The sequence below is a fragment of the Symphalangus syndactylus genome, chromosome 14 (assembly GCF_028878055.3).
Source record: "Symphalangus syndactylus isolate Jambi chromosome 14, NHGRI_mSymSyn1-v2.1_pri, whole genome shotgun sequence".
In the NCBI taxonomy this organism is placed as follows: domain Eukaryota; kingdom Metazoa; phylum Chordata; class Mammalia; order Primates; family Hylobatidae; genus Symphalangus; species Symphalangus syndactylus.
The window spans coordinates 47,493,567-47,510,360 of NC_072436.2; the positions used below are offsets into that span (position 1 = coordinate 47,493,567).

Consider the following 16,794-nt stretch of genomic DNA (forward strand, 5'->3'; position numbering starts at 1 on the left):
TGGGAAGTTTACCTATAAATATATTTGGTTCATTCCAAGACATAATAGTATGAAGTTCTGTTAAACCCTGAGACTTTTGAATTTATAGGTAGGTTGCTGTTAAAAACATCTTTCATTTCTTCCCTTACTTTGAGGGAAAGTAGATATATAAATAGAACACACAAACATACAAACTTAGAATTTTCATTCATATTCATTTTAAATAGTCACCCGGTTTTAAGTTATGTTTCTTTCTATACAATGTTTTGTGGAATATTTGTCTTTTCATACTACTTATTTTCTATTTTTTACAATTTTTTTCTTTTCTCTATGGTGATATATAATTTATAAACCAACTCAAAATCTGGGATCATGTAAAGTCAAGCCCAATGAGGTTAGCAATGGAGGTCGTAAGGTTACTTTGTATGTAAATAATAACAGCTATTTGGGGGGTATTTTCTTGTGGTAATGTTTCCAACTTAAAGAATCCTTGAAACTTTTCACCCTCTTAGTGTTTACTTCAACATTCAAAGTTCTTTTTCCTTTGGATTTGTAAGACATAACAAACATACTCACATGCATGTGGAGTTCAATATAAAAACCAAGAAACAATGTGACCCATATCTGCAGAAAACTAGGAAGAAACACTAGTATGTGGCTGGTTCTAGTGACTGCATATAAGTGCTTTACTAAAATCTGCCATCTCCAGGGTAGATTTCACCTGCAGCTGTAGTTAGGATACTGTGTCCAGCTTCAAAGCCTTTTTATATTATACCTGCTGGGCCAGGACACGCCACCATGATCACAGGACCCTTCCCTATCAGGGAGTAGAGAAAAAGGCTGCAGGGCAACAGTATTTGGCCTAAAGTCAGACTTGTTTTGTGTGGAGGGTCTTCCTCTTTCATCCGGTATTCCTCTCTGCGCACCTTGGTGAGCCTGTGGTTTGTGGACCTTTGTTGTTTCTTACCACCGGCTTCTTGGTGTTTGTCTGCTTTTGCCTACTAGCAATCACTGGGATTTTAATCTCTGGGGCCACTTCTTGGAGTCCCATCCAGGCGTTCTGTCCTGTTAGAATGTTGCCCATATTTTGGCTTGGCAACGGAAAATTGTGGAATGTAAAATGTAGTCCAGTGTACATATCTTGATCAAATATACCATACAGCAACATATTTGAAACACTATAACGTAAGACACAAAGGTCAACTCTCATTATGATTGGTTTGTTCAGATCTCTGTTGTTTAGGTAACATTTTCTAAGAATCATGGATGAGCCAGCCAACTAAAGAAAATTATGATTGAGCTTCAAATACATAAAAGAGGAATATTCATATTTAATTATACCTTGATTACATATTGCTAATGCAGAAATGTTTGCACAAGTAAAAAAAAAATATTTATTAGCTCCCAATATGCACAAAGCATCCTACAATGTAATTTTAATACTGTTTTTAAAAAGGTGAGTTTTAAATTTTCATTCTATTCATCATTTTCCCCTTTATTTGTCCATCTGTGTGCCTATACTGTAGGATTTTGCACAGTAAAACTTGGAATTTTGTGCTTACTTGCAAGCAATTTAAGATTTCTATTTAAAATTCAGGAAAGTAGTCTTGTTTGGGTTGCCTTTTCATGTGTAAGTTGCATAGTCTGGAACTTGGCCCTTCTCTGGAATAAATTAAGTTCCAAAGTCCAAGTGAGCTTGTGCTTAGTCATTGATGTTCCTGAACGAATTGCTTAGTCACTCTCTGCCTCAGTTTATTCATTTACGAATGGCCTATCTGATCCATCTTTCTTAGCAAAACTATTTTTAAAACTTACACTTGCGAAGGAGTAATGTGCCTTGGGAAAAAGACAGTGCATGTTGCTAAAGCTAGCTATTTTAGAATATAAGAACCTGGGGGAAGAAGTAGAAGGAAGGAAAGAACTCGATTTTATCTCTTCTTTGAATGAGCTGATGTGAACTGCTTAGCCTCTGTCCATGTTCTATAAGAATTAAGTGATAAACAAATAAAACAGGGAATGAACTAGAAATGATTTGGGGGAAAATACCGGGCTAAGAATTAAAAGCCTACAGGCTCTGCTTTGACATGCACAGTTGGTGTCGCCCTTAGGTAAGTCCCCCAACTTCAGGGCACCTCATCCTCCACCTGAAAATTCTGATCCAGGAAGGATATACATAAAGTGTGAATTACACACAAAAATCTAAGGTAATAAAGAGGTGTGAAACTACATAACTTTTTAAAAGAAGGTAATTGGTGAAAATACTCCCTCTTGCTTCAGGAATCCATTTGTTTTATTTCCAACAACAAAAAAGCTTATGCAGATCAAGTATTTTTAATAATCAAAAATTTAAAATATATAAATTTTATTATCTAATTGATATCTTACACTAATTTATTAATTAATTCTTCTAGAAAACCATCTTGTAGGCAGTAAACAAATAAATGGGATTTTCACATGCATTTGTTCATTCAAATATATAGCACAGCCATTTAACAGACAACTATTGAGTTAAATTCAAAATATTATTATTTTTATTGCACAAAAGGATGATCTCAAGCAGGACCACAGGAAAAATATTAGTACTGCCCCAATCAAGAATATGGAAAGTAGAGTAAACACAAAAAGAGTTAGGATTCTCACAGAATCTGCAAAGAGTACTTTGAAATATTCATTTCAAAGTTCTTGGTATGAGGGAAAATGCTAGTAAAGAACAATGCTAATTTCACAATGGTAGCCTTTTCCAGCCACCTCACCTGGAAAGTTTTGGACCATGGCCATGACTGACAGCTATGATTCTAGCAATACCCGCCTTTAGGCAGAATAGCCCCTCCTAAACAAGGAGTTCATCACACATGCCTCCTGGTTGCAAGGCTACAGTACCACCTGCATTGGCCAAGGACACCACTAGTCTAGTCACATGGATAAAGAGGACACGGGGAAAGTTTTCTATTATAAAAACCAAAAAAGGTTATGAAATTGGACGGCTATTTTATCTTAATGTTATTTCTCCAACCATGAAAACACGTTTCCTCAAAGTCTTCCCTAGAAATTCAGTTAACACCATGCATCAGAAGGCCCATTTGTGGCTGGGTGTGGTGGCTCATGCCTGTAATCCTAGCACTTTGGGAGGCTGAGGCGGGTGGGTCATGAGGTCAGGAGTTCAAGACCAGTGTGGCCAAGATGATGAAACCCCCGTCTCTACTAAAAATACAAAAAACTTAGCCGGGCATTGTGGCGGACACCTGTAATCTCAGCCACTCGGGAGGCTGAGGCAGAGAATTGCTTGAACCCTGGAGGTGGAGGTTGCAGTGAGCTGAGATGGCACCACTGCACTGCAGCCTGGGCAATGGAGTGAGATTCGTCTCAAAAAAAAAGAAGGAGCCCATTTGTTTTATTTCCAACAACAAAAAAGTTTACGCAGATCAAATATTTATAATAATCAAGAATTTAAAATATATAAATTTTATTATCTAATTGATGTCTTACACTAACTTATCAATTAATTCTTCTAAAAAGCCATCATGTAGGCAGTAAACAAGTAAATGGGATTTTCACACGCATTTGTTCATTGAAATACATAGCACAGCCATTTAACAGACAGCCACTGAGTTAAATTCAAAATGAATACAATGACCAAGGTTACATTAACAATTAGTAGCAAGCCAAGAAACACAATTTGGAATTAATATCTATAATGTACTCATATATCCACTTTATAAAGTATTATCTAAAATTAGCCAAAATGATAGATGTCACTTAAGCCAATTTTTATTTTCGAGTGTTTGGCCAATTAGATATGGAGCTATGTGAATATTTCAGGGGAACTCCTAGTTACATAAAGTCCATAAATGAGGAAATCTAGTTTTCACTCATTTACTCAGCAAACATATATTGGATACATATAATTGATAGCCTTTTCTATATGACCTGAACTAAAATTGGCACTTCCAATTTTCCCTATTTTTAGATTGCTCATGGTTTGTAAGATAGACCATAACTTCAGCAAGTCATTACAACATAAGGTAATACGAGTAAAAGTAGAGGTGCACCTATGGGGCTATGAGAACAGAGAAAAGGGAGGACTTAGAGCATCCCAGAGGAGGGACCTGAGTGTTAAAGTCAGAGAACGCATAAGGAAGAAGGGTGTTCCAGGGAAGACTTGGGGAGGTTGGCAAAGAAAAGCCATCCAGAGTCCCTGATGTCTGTTTGCAAATCATAATCCTGGTTAAGAAACCGACATCCAAAAGGTTTGGCCCAGTGAAAGGTCTGGGCATCAACAAATAAGCTGTTCACACAAGAGGGTCAAAGCAACAAGGAGCTAAAATCTGGGTATGAAGAGTAGACCATGAATGTGGAGGCGCAAATGGGAAGAGTGCAGCTTGATAAGCACGGGAGAAAGTCATATGCTATCATGCACTCTCAGAGCACCATGTACAATTCCTCAGGGAAGTCCTGCTTGCATACATTTGGTGAAGCTTTTGTTACCTATGGCAATCTCCTTTTCAAGGGAGGTGCCTGGAATCTGCCCCAGAATATGACAGTGCTGGCAGAAATGAGTCTTGCTTCAATACGGCTATAATCCCATGAACTGAAATGTTTGCTGTGGCTATCTCCTCCCTCACCCACTGCAAATGGCGTCTTTGTCCAGAGACTCTGGGCTATGTCACTCAGGGTGGATACCCCACCTTCACAGTCAGGCCTAAATTCTTTTTTTTTTTTTTTTGAGACAGAGTCTTGCTCTGTTGCCCAGGCTGGAGTGCAGTGGTGCGATCTCGGCTCACTGCAAGCTCTACCTCCCGGGTTCATGCCATTCTCCTGCCTCAGCCTCCCAAGTAGCTGGGACTACAGGCGCCCACCACCACACTGGGCTAATTTTTTGTATTTTCAGTGGAGATGGGGTTTCACCGTGGTCTCGATCTCCTGACCTCGTGATCAGCCAGCCTCGGCCTCCCAAAGTGCTGGGATTACAGGCGTGAGCCACTGCGCCTGGCCTGGCCTAAGTTCTTTAAGGCACATTCAAATATGGAAACCCAGCCACCAACATCTCTACTGATGGATCTCCATGTACCTGGGACCCATCAAATATGCTTTCTTTCCTCTCCCTAAAAGTTCATAAAGGAAATGGGAAAGAAAGACCCCTCTGAAGATCAAGGGATTTGGGGATTGGTCAAGAGAAACATAAAGGCCAATGGGAGAGTCAGGTAGAGGAGGTTGTTTGTGAGAAGAGAAAAGATGACGGTGATCCTTACCTCCTATCCAGTGACAATGTGGAAAACCTCTGGTCCCTAAGATGCTATTCTGGGTAAAAGTCTGGAAAACAGGTAAAAGTCTTATGAGACCAAGTGGAGCACACTGTCTGACTGCTCTGTGCTGAAGTTGGTCAAGGTCTTCTATGACCAAGGATAGAGCAAGCACTGCAGGTGGGCTTCATCCCTGTAAGAGAGATGCCTGCTGTCTTCCCACACCACCAGCTGTCTTAAGAGTGTTAAAAGACTGGGGAACAGGATGGAAAAGACATTTTTGACAGTCATGTCTTTTAAGGTAACAATATAGCACAAAAGAGAAAAGGTAAAGCAGATAATAAGGTGTGATTTCTCCAAGGGCCTATGCCTTCATTTCCTGTGGGTAATTTTATGTTGTTGAGACTGTTGTTTTCCCATACAAGTCAGAAAGGAACAATGGGACAAAGTTCCTTGTCTATGTGCCTGAAATGAGGAGTAAGTCTCTTGTCCTACTGACAATGACCCTTAGCTGTTAACGTCACCAAATCGTATCACCAGAAAGGCATGCCTCATATGAAGAATACAGAAAGTGATTCAGCAGTTAACTTGTCAATTCTTTGAATCATAAGACATATCAAAATATTTACTATATTTTAAAGAACAATATTTAGTGTAAGTTTTTAAAACAGAGATTAAAACAAAAACATGGAGAAAAAGAAAGGAATGGATCATATCAGTACATTATGTATTTACATAATATTTTGGAATAAAATATTTTTCTTCCTGTTCAAAATCATCTCTTTATTCTAAAAATGGCCACCATTGTGGTGTGTATGTGTGTTTGAGAGCAGGAGGTATTAGAAAAAGCAGGAAAGATATTTGCTTCTTCATTATTTTGCTCTCTCTCTCTCTCTCTCTCTCTCTCTATATATATATATATATATTTCTTTTTTTTTTTTTTTTTTTTTTTGAGACAGAGTTTCACTCTTGTTGCCCAGGCTGGAGTGCAATGGTACGATCTCAACTTACCACAACCTCTACCTCCCTGGTTGAAGTGATTCTCCTGCCTCAGCCTCCCTAGTGGCTAGGATTACAGGCATGAGCCACCACGCCCAGCTAATTTTGTATTTTTAGTAGAGACAGGGTTTCTCCATGTTGGTCAGGCTGGTCTCGAACTCCTGATCTTAGGTGATCCGCCCACCTTGGCCTCCCAAAGTGCTGGGATTACAGGCGTGCACCACAGCACCTGGCCTATTTTGCTATATTAACATATATTACATTAATGAAGATGATTCAATGCAGTATGTTACCTAGAAGGTCAAGAGCATGGAGAATATTGCATTCAAATGGAAAAGGTGGACCTACAAACTAAAGATGTAAACTCTGAAGGCTGAAACAGTGGACAGGACCTGCTTGTCTTTAATTATCTTTTTTTGTTGTTTGTTTCCTGGCAGTTCTAACTGGTGAACTTTGGCATAAAGTTGAAGAAGAATAAACTTAATATCGACGTTGTTAGTCTAGTAGAGTACTGTGTCTTTATAGGCCCATGGATTGACGAATGAATTGCCCAGTGAGGGAGATCTTCTGGGAAGCTCTGAAGTGCTCTAACGTTGCCTTTTGCTGATCATACCTTAGTGGATAACAGGAATAATGACAATTGAGATAGGATGCTTCTAGGAGGCAAAACTTCCACAGATCTTCTCCCAGCTTACATTCCTGCTTATTAGATATTGCAACTTACGACCAAGGTGGGTGTTTGGGGATGGATCAGAATGGTTTTTAGAATTTGCAGCCGGGGGAGAAATATGATGTTCTTCAAGTTATCGTTGTTAACTCACAGAACTACGCAATGGACATGAAGGCAGGTTTTTGATAAATCCTATTCCATTGCTCTCTTTTTTTGTTTTTCATTTAGTTTTTCACAGTGCTTTAAAATTAACCAAAATCATGTTAACGTTTGCTCCCCTTTTTTTTTTTCTAGACCATCCTAGCATCATGGGCTGCATCTGACCTGTTTACAGGCAGATTTGGAAACACCCTACACAATTCATGTTACACCAACATCTATTTCACAATCTCGCTTAATGCCTTTAGATACCTCAGCTCATTTCCCTCCCCCAGCTACCAATATTGACTGGTTTTCCATGCCCCGCTGTGTAGGTGGAAGACTCTATAAAAGCTTCCAGCTTAGGGGGCAGGGAGGAGTTGAAATCCTGCCCTACTCCACTCCCCAAGCTGTAGGCTCTGGCCCAGGATGAAGGTCTGTAGGCCATTTCCTAATTCGCACAAAGGCTCCATATAGATATAGGCTCATGATGGTCTCTACCAGACTAACATGGCACTTCACCTCCACGCATTTCAAATTGCAGGCTAGGACCCATGGAGGTGTGAAAATGTTTATCTATCTATAGGATAGAAAATATCAGAATGCTTCATGGATAGCAAAGGCGTGTTGTTGTTTGAAACTTTTGTGTGGGCCATCATTACACAGATGTGTCCTGGAATATATATAAAATGCATTTCTTCCTGTAGGTCATGGCCAAAAATGTTTGAAAGCCATCCTGTTTATCATCATAGTCCTCAATAGATTAATACCACTACTACTAATAATATATCAACATAGTATATTCCAGAATCTTTAGAAGTATTCACATATTATCATACTTGACCCTCAGAATCTGGCAAAGTTGATTGGGATTATTACCTTTACTTGGTAGTCACATAAGGAACAGCATCTCAGTTGGGTACAATGGTTTGCTGACAAGTTTCCATACCAGCTTTAGGATCCAGGTACAAAAGAAAGGTGGATGGAATTGTACACTATAAAAGTCAATGCTTTATTGGTGAGCAGCCATAGTTATTTTGAAAGTTAACTGAAATATCAATCATATTTTCTGGATAAAGACATAGGTCAGATTTTTTGTTTGCTTGTTTGTTTTTAGACAGAGTCTTGCTCTGCCACCCAGGCTGGTGCGCAGTGGTGTGATCTCAGCTCACTGCAACCTCCGCCTCCCGGATTCAAGCAATTCTCCTGCCTCAGCCTCCTGAATAGCTGGGATGACAGGCACGCGCCACCATGCCCTGCTTATTTTTGTATTTTTAGTAGAGACAGGGTTTCACCATGTTGGCCAGGCTGGTGTCGGACTCCTGACCTCATGATCCGCCCCCCTTGGCCTCCCAAAGTGCTGGGATTACAGGCTTCAGCCAACGCCAGGTCAGAGGGTTTTTTAAGAGGTGGGGCTACAGGGCAGTAAAAGGCTCTAGGTGACAGTGTTCAAAGGTATATCAGGGCTAATGAAGGAAGCCAGATCCACCTGCTCATGCCCCCGAGATGGGGGGCTGAGGGTGCCCGTGAGCTGTGAGGAGAGGAGTGGACCAGGAGGTCATTTGGAAGAGGAAATTTCCACCTAAAGGAAGAGAGATTAGGCCAGAAGGGAAAAAAAATAAAAAGCAAAATAAAGTACAACAGAACTTCTTTTATTGTGTTGCTCTCATTTTATCCTGCTTCCTGGAACATAATCTCAGAGAGTACAACAAATGCTACATGCGATTCTTTCCAAGTTTTCTGTGGAAGTTGGATCAAAACCTTGGGTTTCTTGATGTTCTAAGCCAAGAGAACACCTTGATGCTCACTGTGGCAACTTCCTAAATGGTTCCCTAGGGATCTGAAGAGCTAAGGCAGAGCCCAGCGCACAGGGAATTGAGGATCATACTCCAACTACACCCGGGGGAGACTTCTGTGTATTGAGCTGGGAGAAGAGAAATTTTAGATTAAACTAGTTATTGCCTATATTTAATTGATTTGTGATTGGATTATGTAAGACATGAAAGGATCCTTACAGATAAGGCAGCACACTCTCCTCGTTTTACAGAGGAGGAAATTGAGGCGTAAGAGGTCACAGGCTCCAGTTCACACACAGGTGAGTAGAAGTCAGGGCCCCTGCATGGGCTTGGCTTTCTTTTTCCTGACACTTACTTATACTCATTGAAGAAGGCTAGACATCCACAGCCTGTCTCAAAGTTGAACACTATCTGAAAAGTAGTCTGTGGTGCACCTGACGAAGCCTCAAACTACATCAGAGTATGGCTCTTGGATTAGCATTGCCACCAGCCATACAGGGCTGCCCTGACTTCCTCCTCAACAAGTCAGTCCTCTGGCTGCCCAGACCGTTTGCTTAATGCAGCATGGCCTGCCTGGCCTCTGGGGCCTCATGGCAGTGGGCACTTGCCCCGTGAAGGGAACCCGCAACGGCGACTCCCTGGACATGCGGCACCAATCAAACTTGAGAAATTCAAGAATACCAAGGAAACCATATTTTATATTATTGAAATTAATGGATGAAAAAATAAGATAAAAAACCCTCCATAATTCTGAAACAGAACTGTATTTCAATCCACCTAAAAACAATTTCATAGAGTTTTAGAAAAGTGTTCCAGATGATATCTTGCCAAGATCTCAATTATTTTCTTACAATATGTTTAAAGTCTTTTTTTTTTTTGGTTATGATTAAAACATAGTTCTCTATTATGTTACCATAATATTAATCTCATTTTCAGACTGGGAAAAATTTCAACGACTTCATTAAAATATTAATGTTTGCTGTTGAAAATACTTATTTTTCCCTCTTCATATTCTTTAAGAATAATGAACTTGCTAATAATTAACAGAACAAATAATTAAGTGAAAAACAAACAGCAAAAAACACACAGTAACCGTCAACTGCACATTTTAAAAGGTATCGAGGCCTCCTCCCATAGGTTCTTGGATGTACCATGAGAAGGAAGTATTATGTTGCTGCTCTATGAGGTCTTGAACATTGAGGAGTGGACTTTCTAATATTATTTTACCCAAACTAAGGTCACGTTTTATTTCTCATTCCGGCCTCAAAGAAACACTGGCCTCCAGAGATCCAAAAGTAATTTTAAAAAAAGTAATAAATGCTTAGTGAAACACATACTGCTTTTGTTTCATATTTATGGAAGTTTTCTATTCTGTTTCTTCCCATGGCACTGTTTCCCCCACCCCCTCCTCGGAGTTAGAAAGAAAAGCGGCGGCCCAGGCCCACCCACGCGTCATGGCGGGGAGCTGGCGGGGATGCGGGCGCACGCCTGGAGCTCTCACCAAGGATGATAAGCCTGCATGAATTTTACGAGTCTCAGTATCAAGGTTGCCCTCGCCCAAGGGATTTAAGAATAAGGGGGGGAAAAAAGAGAAGGCAGATGTATGAATAACTGGCATTGTAAATCTTCACCGTGGCAACCTACAGCTAGAAAAAGTCTGTGATGGGTTCATGACTTGAGAAGAAAGCGACACAGCAGAATGTGAATGGATTTTCTTCAGCTACTTAATACACTGCTTAGAGCAGCTTAGGGGGGTGCATGTGAGTGTGTGCGTGGAGGAGTGTGTGTGTGTGAGAGAGAGAGAGTGCGTGTGTAAGAGGAGGAGCTTCCTGGAAATTCGTTAGATGGAATTACTAGTGTTACACAGCTTGCCAGCTTTGGGGGCAAAAAGAATACCGTTTAGCCTCGGAATATAAATGACTGGATTTTGCTTGGGGGAAAAAAAGGCTGTGGGGGAGGGGCATAGGATTATGCAAGCCAGTAACAATGAGCAAATTGGACCCTCCGCTACACAGCACAAGGTCACCGCGAAAGTCATGGTGTTGGTTGGTGGAAGTGGTTGATAGAAGAAAATGGCTCATGATAAATCGCTTCCCATTTTGCAAAATCTGGCAGTTAATGAAAATAAGATGCATTTGAGTAGTCTATACGAACACCTAATTTTTTCGTGCTCTCTCCCTTTCCTCCTCTCCACACGCAGACACACACGCAGGCACACGCAGGGCCTGCTGATGTATGGAAGCAAAGCCTTCGCTCTAATTGTGCAATTATAAAACGGAAATGATGCAGGTTTGGCAACACAGGGAAAGAAGGCAGCTCAATAACATTGTTTAATAACAAGCAAATAAAGCTCCGAGGGGAAAGAGGTGACTATTTCTGCTTTAGACTCATTAAGGAGCCTGAAACATATTGTAAAAGAGTGATATTTAATTATGGGCTGGGCTGATAACAGAGAGCAGGGCCTCACTGGGAGAAAGAGACCCTGTGCTCCTAGGAGCTCACAGCTCCAAACATCAATTACCATGATTATCTACCCGGCGCTTACAAAATGCACCGTCTCCATGTTCCATCAGCGACCCGTAAACAGGCATTGCATAGGCAAATTTATGGGCACAGGCAGCCAGGGCCAGGTGGGAAAGCAAGCTGCCCATTGGTGCTTCCCCGCAAAGGAGGAAAGAGGCAAAGGAAAGAAAAATCCGTCTTCTGCACCGCTGAAAGAACAATTTATTACAGAACATTTGCAGAAGACAGCGTTTGTTGCCCTGCTGCTATTTTTTTTTTTTTTTTTTTTTTTTTTTTTTTTTTTGCCTCTGTTCCCTGTCTGAATGAGGAATGGGAGGGTATTAACCAACTCCTGGTTACAGGGGACCCCCTTGGCATGGTCCCATCAAACTTTTTGGTGCTCTAGAAGCCCCAAGTCCAAATGTACCAGGAATTAGAAATGAGATGCCTGTTTCTCCCTTTAGTCTTAGCCTAAGGGAATAGATAGGACAACCTGTTTGTTTGCTGGCTTAAAATTAGAATTTGGTAGAAATCAAACTACAGTAAGGAAGATAGTGTTCTCATTTGTACACATTAGGAAGTATTTTTGTTAGGTTGTGTGTTTTTTGTTGTGTATTTTTTTCAGTGCTTTCAGGGTGGATTGTGGAGTTCCAGGATTAAGGAATGCTCTAAGGTTGGTGCACTATCAAATCTGTTTTTACAAAAATAGTGATGTATTAGACTGTATCTACCCATTACCAGTTCAGCAAAGAATTCAGGCTCTTCATGTACAAATCATTCCAACAACTGCCTGAAATATTGATGAAATCGCTCAGATATTTTTGATACTCATATTTATATTTCAAGACAGGAAGTGTCTTCCTCCTCCAAACTTTACAGCAAACTTTTTGGGGCAACTGTCACCTCTGTAGGCAAGTGCTCAAGTGCACATCATTTGAATTTTGTCTTGCTCTTTTGCAACTATTTTCTTGAACAAGATTGTCCATAAAGAATGCATGCCGATGACCGGGCAGAGCCACCATAGGTAGGCAACAGGGAATGGCAGGCTGGTCGGCTTCCCTCCCACCATCCGCCTCCAGAGCTAGAATTTCTTGTGGCTCACAAATTGATAAGTACTGAGGAACACTACGGACTGCAAACTGTCAGTCCCCTCCTGAAGAACAAAGGAGATTTGGGCTACTTTTTAATTCTACCCTCTCAGCTCATCAACACTTGGTTTGCATTAAAATGTAAGAACATTACACTCAACACTCTGCTAATCATCAGAAAGTACTGCTTTGAAGTTTCCCTGTTTCTCAGCTACTACCCATGACAGATGTTTGCCAGAGAACAACTCAGGGGGCATTTTCTTGCAAGCATTTTGGCTGAGAACAATAACCACTGTGCCACTTAATATTTCAGCAATCTCTGGAGAAATCGGGGAATAGCAGTTACTTATTTATCTCACGTATTGCTCCTTGCTACCTTCCCACCACCACTGGCACGACCTCTGAAGGCACACATTAATTTCACCTCAGTATTTCCATAGCATCAATTAATAAAAACTGACTACATTTTCAACAAACGCACATGTCCTGATAAATGAGGGTCCTGACTTAATTGCTCTGTAAATTAAGAGCTCACCGTAGTGACAATAGAGAGAGTTTTAATATTTAAAAACTCATTAAATTTGTGTACTTTGTGAATAATTAAAGTCACAGGACCACTTTAAGGGGCTAATTTAAGTTTCATTCTTAAATGTATATCACAGATGAGGATAATTCATCTACCAAAAAAAGGTCAATTTTTTTAATTACTAAATTTGGTTACTTTTTTTGTCCTAATTGGTTACTTTTGGTCCTAATTTGTCTGTGGCTTTTTCCTCATCCTTTTTTAATTTTTTTTCCAAATGACAATGACTGAATTAAAATGTTGTGGTCTGAGGGTTTAAAAGTCAGTTATCTGTTTACATAAAAAAGAACGATCTAAGGGCAAAACACACCTGGTTGGCTTCACCTTTTTTCTTATACATGAACTAAACTTTTTCATTTGCATTTGATTGTTTTCATTTGAAGTGTGCTCTGGTTTGAACTATTCCCCCCCCCAAAAAAAAGTTCTGTTGTTTTTGTTTATAACTTAACAGCTGTGTAAAGATCTAAATGTGTAAGTATGTGTGACGATGACAAGACTTGAAAAGATTTGTGCAAACCACAGATCTTGGTGATTACAAAAGGGAGGCTCTCTTGAAAGAGTTCAAGTCAAAATCCCCGAATAACCACTAAACACAGAGAGTAGAGATTCTTTCCCCTTTAAATCAAGTGATGACTGCTCTAAGAATTATCTATGATTTTCCAACCTGGTGTTCACAGTTGGGAAAGGGTCTAGTTCTGGGTCAATGAGGCTTCTGTGTCATCTTTGTACTTTTCACATCTCTTACTCCTCCTGTCCACATGTCAATGTTAGTATTGTCATCGATATTTAGTCAATAATTAAGCTGACACTCTTGGTCTGCTCAGTTTTCAGAGATCACTGGACATTTTGAAGTGTGAGCTCTCTGTAGAAGGCAAGCATACGGAACTCCGTCTGGTATTTCTTCCTGGAAACGTACGTACCATTTTTGAAAGAATCACTTTCTTGTGAACTCGATACTTCTGAAAATAAAAATGAAAAAAAAAAAAGCTGGGGCTGGGCCTTGGGGGGGGGCACTTTAATTAAATTGGAACATTGATCTGTCTTCAAGCAACCCTTAGCAGGGAAAAGAGGTGTCTACCAAAAAAGGAGACAATATTCATAAATCATTGTTTTATTACAAGTTGGAAGAAGCGAAGTGGATTTCCTAGGATGTGGGTAGGGGCACACCTATTATTCTTAAAGGAGTATGATCCCAGTTCTTGTCTTTAAAAGAAGTAGATGAATGCCGTAGCAATCCAAAGTCTGTGCTCCTGTGCCCTTCTAATAGAAGAAATCACAAAAATGTAGAGAAAAGTAGATAAGAAATGCACATGGAGGATAAAAATGTAAAAGGTAAACTTTTTTTATGCTATCAATTCATTATCACAACTGCTGAATGTTCCTCTGTCTTAGACTAGGGGCTATCTTTCCAGAGTTCTCAACTGTAAGAAAACTATTATATTAAAATGCTGTCACAATGAATCCCATGGGATTGGGGAAAGCTATGTTGCAAATGGGATTTTGCACTGTGTGAATTGCCAATCCCAAAAGATTGTGAGATCCTGTGGCTAGGCACAGGTTCTACAATATGTGCATTTGTGAAAAAGGAATGTCATCACTACATATTATTTTTACCTTTGGCAAGAATTTTATAAAATTTCAGAGCATATCACACTCAAAAATACTTCTATAAGTGTGGCAAAATCTAAATGAAATTGCTCTGGATGCCATACTATCATGCATTTATTAATTTGTTCTCATATTGTTTTTGCTTTATTTGATCTGGAAAATAAATGAAAACTGTTAGTTGCTAGTCCTATAAAATCATCCACCTGTTGAAAGCATAGCATAGCAAATACCACCGTGGACATCAGGGAGGGAAAGGTAAGGAAAAGGAGTGAAACTTAGGAGAACGGATGCCAGAAAAAAAAATGCAAGGAAGAAAATAATGGGAGATGAAAGTCTCCTTTCTCTTTTTAGCTTCTAGTTTGGATATGAGCAGATGAGAAGGGAAAAGAAATTGATATGGAGAGAAACACATGGTGGAGAATAACTCAAGACCATAATACACAGAGCCACTTGCCCCAATAAAAATGTCATGCCACAAGCTAAAGGACAGAGGAAGCACAGAATTGTCCATATTAAGTTTTTACTTTGTTACAAAGCATTCACTAAAAGAACATTGGTTAAATCTGACCATATTACTGTTCGACTTTTTCAGAGACCTACTGGCAGAAAACCCATTGAAGTCCCTGTTTTACAACTAACACAATGGGCGTGTGGAAATGCTTCTCCATCCACCAGGGGGCAGAAACGAACCCTTTGATTGGCCAGAGATCTTTGGACTTCAACTTTGATTTGGAATAGGTGTAATTTGCATAGCCTTTTCACTCTCAGACATCACTCTTTCTGTCACTAGGAACATAACCATATAGACATTTCAAAGAAGCCTCTTAATTCTGTATGAAGCTCTAAACTTCACTCTACCAATAAACTTCCCCACGTTCACACTAGAGAGATGTGATGGGAATGCTGGGTCTTACATATGGTGGTCTTCGTATTTTCGTGGATTTGTCTTTTGAGGCATGGAGTGCCTGACCTTTGCGTATGCAAGATTCGCTAGCATGTAAACTCTGTCACTGTTTCCCAAGAACACAGAAACAGGGCTATTAATAATTTTAATACTTACCGTTTTGAGTAGCATTTTTTTGCAGAAACTGTCTATTAAAAAGTCAAATTTGGTGGTGCTTTTCTTGTGTTTTTGGTGGGGAGGCAGGCCGCTTCCTGGAAGGAAGGGACGTGTGTAATGCATATAAGGTCACCTTGTGCTATTCTCATTCAGTTTAGCACTGTGCTGCTCAGTGATCATGGCCTTCATCAATGCAAGCATCAAAGTAAGGGTGGTCATTTCAGGAGAACTAAATGTTAGAAATAATTAAAATAACTACAACGGACATATACTCAGGGGAGCCATAAAATGTAGCCTTCTCTGATGTCCAATATCTAGCTGAACTGAAATACAATCCTTTAGCATCTGAACAAGTAAAAAAAAAAAATCTGGCTCAGGAATTGTCATTGGAGTTGGTTGCTCACCACATTTCTGAATAGTTTACATCTGTTGACCAGCCCTAAGTCCTACTTAACATATGCAATCTGATGAGAGATCACAGTCTGAATGAATTGATGTAAAATGGATTGAGTTTAATTAGCCCATCTTTACTATACTGTGTTGAAGATGTGGCATTTAAAGAAAACTAGAGCAATATCCAGGAGGACAAATATTATCGTATACAGAGATTTTAAAGGAAATCATAATAAGAAACATGAAGCCTATTGAACTCCATTAAAAAGCCAAACCACAGGGAGGTAGCCAGTCGGGAAGTATAGCCCTTGAATTTATTTTAAAAACCTACCGGTACAGCCATGCTTCTATTGCTGAATCACATCTGCCATCACTGATCTTGCCAGAAGATATAATGTAATAAAACAAACCCAGGTGATTTCAGAGCCATCCTTTTTTATTTTCCTTTAAAAGTATGGGAAACAAACTCTTGGGAATGTTGATAGTATTTTCTGGTGGTGATGAGCTCCTCTTGTCCCAAGCTCAGGCTCCCTGGTAATGGAACCCACTGTACATGCGTTCGAATTTCCTCTGTGGTTCACTCTCTGTCCTTTGGAGGCTGTTGTGACAGGGCTGCTCCTTAGTGACTTCCTGGGATAGGCATGACATCGATTAGACACACACCCCATGTACTTTAACACTAACCATGACATTAAAGTGGTAAAAGCCATAATAAGTAAATCCAACAACATATACATA

The 16,794-nt window shown here is 39.9% G+C and overlaps 1 long non-coding RNA gene across 1 annotated transcript; it reads left to right on the forward strand.

Annotated features, from left to right (window-relative positions):
* Positions 1-13,831: 13,831 nt before the first annotated feature.
* On the forward strand, positions 13,832-15,714 carry LOC129462903 (uncharacterized). The gene is made up of 2 exons (XR_008650987.2): positions 13,832-13,907; positions 15,196-15,714. It is a non-coding gene; the product is annotated as an uncharacterized lncRNA (long non-coding RNA).
* The last annotated feature ends 1,080 nt before the right edge of the window (positions 15,715-16,794 follow it).